Source organism: Pinus tabuliformis, chromosome Q (assembly GCF_031772625.1).
Source record: "Pinus tabuliformis cultivar Carrire ecotype Pingquan chromosome Q, CPIR1, whole genome shotgun sequence".
Lineage (NCBI taxonomy): Eukaryota > Viridiplantae > Streptophyta > Pinopsida > Pinales > Pinaceae > Pinus > Pinus tabuliformis.
Genome location: NC_142296.1, coordinates 473,077,078 through 473,085,787, shown reverse-complemented (window position 1 = coordinate 473,085,787; position 8,710 = coordinate 473,077,078).

Below are 8,710 nucleotides of genomic sequence, written 5' to 3'. Positions count from 1 at the left end.
TCTACAATCATTATTATTCGTTTTTCACATTATTAAGTTATTATTTGGAGGAATTTAGAGCTGACAGTTGTTGATCTATGAACTCTTCTTGTTTTGTTAATTTCATGTGAAAATGTCATTAATGTCAGGCTCTTTTGTGGCAGGTGCTAACATTCCTATAGTAGTAGTTCCTATACTAGTTGTGCCTGCACCAGCTCTGCCTGCACCAACATGCCTCCACCAACATTCTTGCACTAATTTGGGGCTTTCATACATTGACACATATCTAGGGAAATATGATAGAGGTTTTTGTTCAAAATGGTGTTTGAACACTTCCACATAAGCTAATATACACCCAGATCATATGGATTTATGTTTAGGCAATAATTAATGCCTGAGAGAGGTTATTGTTGAAAATATAACAAGCTAGATTTCCTCCAATAGTTTTCCGAAATTTGTAACGGTTAAGGAGATACGCAGAGTTCTTTGGAGGCATTTTGTTATAAAAAAAAACCAATTTTTCCAAAATTGTAGAAAACGGCCAGATTTGGGAAATTCGTGCCAGATCTTCATTCTTTCAATGGGTAAATGGTTGTACTGATATTATATTCATGAATATCAGTTGGGATTCAATCCCCATGTTATTTTCTAAAGAAACTATCATGTAAAAACTAATATAAAAGAGAGGAGCCACATAGGTGTGAGGGGGATGGCAGTTTGTATTTTGCAAATTGTATTTCAGTTATAGAACAGGGAATTAGATCTTGTTTTGTAGGGAAGGAGGAGCTGCGCGCTAGTGGGATGATCCCTAGAGGGGACTATTGGAGCCATTGCTGCATTATTTAATGAATCTATAACAAGATTTCTTAAATGAATTTCCCTAGCATTAAATTCTAAATTCTGGTTTCTACTCTGAAATGAGTTTATTTGGCAATCACTTCTGAGTAATTTTGTTTCTCCATATTGTTCTGAAGATTGTGACTTAATCGCTGCAAGGGCAATGAGCTGGATGGTTGGGCCCACCAGCCAGTCCGTTGCCCCAAACCTCTTAACTTTCTTTTGCTGCATTTTAGTTTGCTTGGTGTGAGTGTGATCTTAGATAATTTCACAATTTCATTTCATAGCTCTTCTTTCAGTCATTTCATTTTCAATTTCATTCCAAAATATTTATTTTACTGCTCTAGTTATTCAAGTTTAATATCAATGCTTTTGGATGTATTTTGATAAAGGCTGAACTAAAGTAAATGGTGAATGTTTTAACTACATCTCTTATTTATTCTTACAAAGATTTACCCTGATCTCATTGCTGCATAACAAAGTTTATTTCTAGAATGTAATGGTGAAATAATTGTTGATCAAGAATTCTGGTTAACTTAACTTAACATGTACTCATAATTTCCTTTGAATATTATATGAGACAGATTCTTTCACTTTTGCAAAAAAAAATTATTCCTGAACTTCTGCAAGAAAAACATTTATTTGTGCACTTTTGCAAGCAGATGCTCGGATCAGCGTAAGGAAAGATTGTGAATCTTGTTGACAAAACTCTCATAGAATTTTTCATTATAATTAAATGTTGCATATATTATAAGGAAGTATTTAATAAGATCGGGGTAAACAACATGAATTATATATTGGTTCTTATTGCATATTTCTCTTACTACTAAAGTACTAAATTTTCTTTAAGAGAAGTAGTGCATTATTATCTTGATTCTTCTTAAAGCATTCAATTATTTCCTTAGATTAGTTGGAATGAAGTTTTTGTGTGATTTCTAGTTTAATTTCATGTTTGCAACATAGCAATAATGTTTTAAGAGGTTTCACATTCTTTATTTATTGAATCGCTTTCTTTTGAATGGGGCCTACATTCCCTTGTCCCCTGGACAATTGAGGAAGACTTACTGCAGCAGTCAAATCAACCCAGAAGAGGAGCCAGAAGTAGATTCCCAGTGTGTTTACTTTGCTTTAAAGAGTCTTGTTTATTTTTCCTGAATGATGCTCCTTTTGAATTTCTTGCAAGAGTTTGGTTTTTATTTAACAGATCCCTGAGGTCGTATTTTGGCATATATTGTGCTACGCCTCTAAGTTTACTTACCCAGATTGACAAATTAAATGTTGGTGTAAATATTGCATTTATACCGCCCGACATTTTGGCGCCGTTGCCGGGGAGGCACTCAGGGGATTGACCTTGGTGATCTGCCGCATTTGTTTTTTTTCCTTCACTTAGTTTCTCTTGCAATTTTATGTTCTTTGAATTTACTTCTTTCCTGCACTGTTGCTTTAAGGTTTCTCATTTTCTTTGATGTTGAAAGAACCCCCCACCCTACATATACACCATTCATGTGCTAACGAATGTACCAGTTGGCTTGCTAAAAATAGGAAAATGGTATTTTGAGGAATCATCTAATGGGGAATCTTTATGCTGCTATAGAGACACACAATTCATCCAATGAAGAATTAACAGTTGAAAAATTTAATATTTTGATTGAACATAAAAATTATATCATTAAATATTTGATTTCGAAATTGGATGATTTGCAGGAAGAGTGGGAGTAGGATGAAAACCCACCTCTTATCTTTTGTGCCAACTGCAGAAAGAAACACCTCCTTGGAAAGTGTCCACATAGTAGACTGAAAATTTACAAATTTGTGAAGAGGATCATCTAACAGAACATTGCCCAGCACTACCAAGATTACTATAGGTACTCAGGAAATCAAGTAAGGAATTGAATCGACTACCAGGTATAACTCAAAACCCCTTATCATTTGATACTTGGAATAATGCTTATTTTCCTGAGCAGGTTTCTCAACATGTTTATAATCCTGCAATTTCATGGCAAACTTTTAATCCTCCTCCAATCGAATATCCTACTTCATGGCCACAGTGGCCCTCTCCTTGGCCCTCATCCTCGAGCCAGATATCACCATGGCCTCAAGAATCATTTGGATCCTTATCTCTAGGGCAATCTCCCATGCAAATTCAATCATATGAGCACCAACAACAACCACAATTTCTTTCCAATGCACCATTAAGTTATCCTCCCCCATGGTCTCAGTCACATGTGCAACCTTACCCTAGCCTCAATCCATACCCTACCCTAATCCTTACCCTACTCCTTATCATTACCCATACCCTAGCTCTCATTCAAACCCTAATTTGTACCCTAACCTTAGTCCATACCCTTATCCATAACCTAGACCTAACCTTAGCCCAAACCCTAATCCCAATCCAAACCCAAGCCTTATTCCAAGCATTAACCAAAACCCTAGCCCAAACCATATCATAAACCCTAATCTAAACCATGAGGTTGCACAGCAGTTTGAACCACCTATTCTTCTGGTTGATTCCCATGTTGAACAGAATACTACATCTTCCATGTTTGGAAAGGGAATGAATTTGGAAACTTCCCCCATTACTGCTGAACATTCACCCCGGGAAGTTATCATTCAAAGACCACCAGAGGAGCAATCTTTCATTGGAACTTGTTCTCAAAATGTTGTTGAAGCTCAAAACCCTAGAATCTCTCTCAACCATTCTTGTCAATTTGAAAATCAAATATTTGAGCCTAAATTTGAGGGATTTATCTTTTGTCTTTCACTAGATTCTTTGTGCCTCTAGGAGAGTGACTATCAAACTGTGGAAGACTTGCATCAGTTGGAGAATCATACATATGTGGATTTCATCGAATCCTGGTTTCGAGCAGTCATCAAGCCACCTTATTTCCTCATCATTCGGAAACTCTTGGTACCATATCAATTGAAGCAATTGGTTTCTCACACTTTGGTATGTCTTGAAGTCTATTCTTTAAAACTAAGTGTGAGTATAATCAACATTTTGTTGCGCACTTGGTTGCATTGGAAGTCCTCCTATACTTAAAAGGGAGTCTTTCGCTTCTTAGGGTAGATTAGGGTAGAAGAATAAAGAAATGCCATGAATAAAGTTGTTACAACAATGCAATTGGGGTTTTGAATTTCAAAGCATAGCCACTGAAACTGCTTTTAATCCACATCATTTTTTAACACACACATTTGTGACAAATATTGTTGAGTATGATTCACTCTAATACCTCATGATTTTTCAAAAGTAACCATGATTAACCACTCTAACGAAGTTGTCATATGAGATATATATTTTCAGTTTCCCTGAGAAGGTACTATTGGAGAGCCCCCTACGATGGACCACTCTTGTAAATATCATAATAAGCTATTCATGAGAATGCTAGCATTATTAACTTGAAGAATCTTTCAGTCATTATCTGGGATATTTTGAATAAGTCTTTAAGGTAGAGGAACTAGCCAGTAATGATTAATCATTAAAAACTTTTCACGCCATCCTGTACTCTTAAGGAGTAGATCTGCCTCCCCAATTCTTAAGTAACCTTTAAGGTTAATCACGATCAAAATTTATAAATTATTTAGGGGAGGATAGGAGGTCTCGTGATGAGTCGACCTACCACGATCATGAGACCTAACATGCATGACATTATTGCTGCTGGTCACCAAGCCAAAGTAATGGCTTTCAACTGAAAAGCTGGAAGACAGGAGGTCTCATCATGAGCCGGCCTGTTCATCCATGTTATTTCTTGTGAGTGGCACTGCCATCAGCTGGTTACCAAGCCAGGACAGTGGCCTTCATCTAATTTAAAAAAATTCAAATAAGCTAACTCTGAATCTATATCTAGTAAGTGGGACACAGGGATTTCGTTGGGTTAAAAGACATCCCTGCCAAGGTTATAGACACTTGCGAGCAGTAGGGCCATGTCTATGGTATTAAAGTTAATTGCATACTATGACTTACTTGGTTATCTTTCTCTTTCCCTAAAATTCATCATTTTATTTCTTGGATAATGGTTTTAAGATGATTTGAGCATGATGCTTTGAGTTCTTTCTTTCAAAAATTAGGAATCTTTAATGATGTGGTACCCTTAGTGGAGGTAATTCTTTGTATTGGATTAAGGAGAAATTTACTTTCGCATCTGCATGACAACAAATTTAGAGTGTTCAGTTTGCTAATCGGTCCAGGAAGGTGTCATTTTGTTCTATTTTTATCTCCCTTTTCTGGTATCATAACTCACTTAATTTTTTTATGGTATTTAGAGTGATGAATTAATCATCGATGATTTCTCACCAAGTGTTGATGGAAAACAATGTCTATTGATTGTGGTTGCCTCTAAATAAGAACTATGTGACGTAGGTACAGGATTGTTGTATTAGGTGAAGGAATATTATGGGAATTTTCTTGAAATTGTGCCTTTTCAACAAAGATTTGATTTTTATCATGATTGTTAATAAGACTCTGGACAGAAATAAGAGCTTTGAAATCTATGACAAGCAAAGAATTCAATTGAAACAGGATAGCAGGTATGTGATGTCTATCATAAAGGTGCAATATTATTTTTCCATAATGTATGGTACAAAGCATTGCTTTCCTACCTGATCTTGTTGCAATTTTATCATTTTTGCACTTGATACTTTCATAAGTGTTGTAACATGGTTTTAGTTGTCACAGTAATAAAAATGTTGCAGACTTGATGAATACTTTAAATGATGACATACCATGATATCTTCATATTTCCTTGCTAAGATTTGTTGTTGACACTTTTGTTGGAAAGCATAATTTGATCTTTAAAACATTTCCCCTGCCTTCTTCCATGGTTTTATCGCCCTATGGTTTGGCTTGCATGAGGACATGCAAGAAGGTCAACGTGGGGGAGTGTTGAGCCTCCATTTTGTCTGAATTTTCATGATTTAACTAAATAATTTTATGCATGTACTAAGTGTCTAGAATCATTATAATTCGTTTTGCACATTATTAAGTTATTATTTGGAGGCATTTAGAGCTAACAGTTGTTGATCTATGAACTCTTCTTGTTTTGTTAATTTAATGTGAAAATTTCATTAATGTTAGGCTCTTTTGTGGCAGGTGCTAACATTCCTATAGTAACAGTTCCTATACTAGTTGTGCCTGCACCAGCTTTGCCTGCACCAACATGCCTCCACCAACATTCCTGCACTAATTTGGGGCTTTCATACATTGACACATCTCTAGGGAAATATGAAAGAGTTTTTTGTTCAAAATGGTGTTTGAACACTTCCACATAAGCTAATATACACCCATGTCGTACGGATTTATGTTTAGGCAATAATTAATGCCTTAGCCCCAAATTCGCAGCAGTTTCCAAACTGCCAACTTCCGCCTCATTTTTTGTGCAGGTGAAGGTGAATAGAGAAATTATGGAACATGGGTTTTGGTCCCAGTATAGAAAATTGACAAAGACTCAAACCGATTTTTGAAATTCGTAATGGTATAAAAGTTACATAACGGTCCTTGAGGTAGTTTTCTAAAAATTAACTGTTTTTCCAAAATTTTAGCATCTCAGATTTCAAATAGTAATTTTTGGGCATGATTTCCGAGGCAATGGATCTGAAACAAAAAATTACGAGAGAGGTTATTGTTGAAAATATAACAAGCTATATTGCCTGCAAACTCTTTTCCAAAATTCGTAATGGTTAAGGAGATACGCAAAGTTCTTTGGAGGCATTTTGTTAAAAAAAAACCAATTTTTCCAAAATTGTAGAAAACGGCCAGATTTGGGAAATTCATGCCAGATCTTCATTCCTTCAATGGGTAAATGGTTGTACTGATATTCTATTGATGAATATCAATTGGGATTCAATCCCCATGTTATTTGCTAAAGAAACTATCATGTAAAAACCAATATAAAAGAGAGGAGCTACGTAGGTGTGAGGGGGATGGCAGTTTGTATTTTGTAAATTGTATTTCAGTTGTAGAACATGGAATTAGATCTTGCTGTGTAGGGAAGGATGAGATGTGCACCAGTGGGATGATCCCTGGAGGGGACCATTGGAGCCATCTTTGCATTATTTAATGAATCTGTAACAGGATTTCTTAAATGAATTTCCCTACCATTAAATTTTGAATTCTGGTTTCTACTCTGAAATGAGTTTATTTGGCAATCACTTCTAAGTAATTTTGTTTCTCCATATTGTTCTGAAGATTGTGACTTAATCGCTGCAAGGGCAACGAGCTGGATGGTTGGGCCCACTAGCCAATTCGTTGCCCCAAACCTCTTAACTTTCTCTTGCTGCATTTTAGTTTGCTTGGTGTGAGTGCAATCTTAGATAATTTTGCAATTTCATTTCATAGCTCTTATTTCAGTCATTTCATTTTCAAATTCATTCCAAAAGATTTATTTTACTGTTCTGGTTATTCAAGTTTAATATAAATGCTTTTTTATGTATTTTGATCAAAGCTGAACTAAAGTAAACGGTGAATGTTATAACTACATCTCTTATTTACTCTTACAAAGATTTACCCTGATCTCATTGCTGCATAACAAAGTTTATTTCCATAATGTAATGGTGAAATAATTGCTGATCAAGAATTCTGGTTAACTTAACTTAACATGTACTCATAATTTCCTTTGAATATTATATGAGACAGATTCCTGCACTTTTGCAAAAAAAACATTTATTCTTGCACTTTCGCAGAAAAACATTTATTTGTGCACTTTTGCAAGAAGATGCTCAAATCAGCATAAGGAAAGATTGTGAATATTGTTGACAAAACACTCATAGAATTCTTCATTATAATTAAATGTTGCATATATTATAAGGAAGTGTTTAATAAGATCAGGGTAAACAACATGAATTATATATTGGTTCTTATTGCATATTTCTCTGACAACTAAAATACTAAATTTTCTTTAAGAGAAGCAGTGCATTATTATCTTGATTCTTCTTAAAGCATTCAATTGTTTCCTTAGATTAGTTGGAATGAAGTTGTTGTGTGATTTATAGTTTAATTTCATGTTTGCAACATAGCAATAATGTTTTAATAGGTTTCACATTCTTTATTTCTTGAATCACTTTCTTTTGAATGGGGCCTACATTCCCTTGTCCCCTGGACAATTGAGGAAGACTTACTATAGGAGTCAACTCAACCTAGAAGAGGAGCCATAAGTAGATTCCCATAGTGTGTTTACTTTGCTTTAAAGAGACTTGTTTATTTTTCCTGAATGATGCTCCTTTTGAATTTCTTGCAAGAGTTTGGTTTTTATTTAACAGATCCCTGAGGTCGTATTCTGGCATATATTGTGCTACGCCTCTAAGTTTACTTACCCAGATTGACAAATTAAATGTTGGTGTAAATCTTTCATTTATACCACCCGACAGTCACATAGATATGATCGTGCTCATTAAGCTTCCTTGACTCATAGAATACCACCTATCCCTCTTGCATCAGGACTCCACTAATTCCTCTCTTGCAAGCATTTTTACACACCACAAACTCTTGTCCGGATCTGCAATCTTAAGAACTGGAGAATTTGTCCACAATTGCTTCAACTGCTCAAAACTTGTTGCACATTCCTCTATCCATTAATTTTTTTTTCCTTTCCTCTGCAATGATGTGATAGGATAGGAAATCCGTGAGAAGTTCCTAATGAACCTACTGTAGTAACCTACTAATCCCATGAATGATATGACATCATCCACATTTCTAGGATTTGGCCATTCCATGATAGCTTTTATCTTTTCCGGATCCACCACTATACCTTCCTTGGAAACAACATGTCCCAAGTAATGTATCTCTGTCTGAAAGAAACGACATTTAATAAACTTGGCATATAATTGATGCTCTCTTAGCAATGTCAATATTTTTGCTAAGTGTTCGACATGTTCTTCCTGATTCTTTGTATATATAAATATA